The sequence below is a fragment of the Crocuta crocuta genome, unplaced genomic scaffold (genome assembly GCF_008692635.1).
Source record: "Crocuta crocuta isolate KB4526 unplaced genomic scaffold, BGI_CrCroc_1.0 scaffold421, whole genome shotgun sequence".
In the NCBI taxonomy this organism is placed as follows: Eukaryota; Metazoa; Chordata; class Mammalia; order Carnivora; family Hyaenidae; genus Crocuta; species Crocuta crocuta.
This window is the reverse complement of record NW_027529437.1, coordinates 66006-66351: the sequence shown is the minus strand read 5'-3', so window position 1 is coordinate 66351 and position 346 is coordinate 66006. Positions and strand designations below refer to the sequence as shown.

General features: G+C 25.7%; 1 protein-coding gene across 1 annotated transcript in view; it reads left to right on the top strand.

Moving 5' to 3' along the window:
* The window catches only part of LOC144228152 (ribosomal protein S6 kinase alpha-6), a gene marked incomplete at its 5' end in the record, with an annotated part of 59484 nt that overhangs the window by 29684 nt on the left and 29454 nt on the right, over positions 1–346 (top strand). The window lies entirely within an intron of this gene.

The window sequence follows — 346 nt, the reverse complement described above, 5'->3', positions numbered from 1 at the left end:
ATTTAGGGAAAAAAAACATTTATTAAACCTTGACATGAATTCTTAACATTTTTACTTTAAAAATTTTGAGTTTTAAAACAAAAATTCAAAGGTTTTCAGCATGTGGCTTATAAGGCCCTGAAGCTTTTAAGCTGCAATATGAAGTAGAAAACAATTTAATACCAAAGGAATTACTTATATTTAATATCTGCTAATGGTAAAACCTAATTGTCTTAAGAACATTAGCTAATTTGTACAGTATATTATGGAATAAATCTCATATCCTAATTATTAGAGAGTAAATAAATCAGAGATTTGATTGTAATGACCTTTTAAAAGTTATAAAACCAGGGAAGGGTTTAAGTTT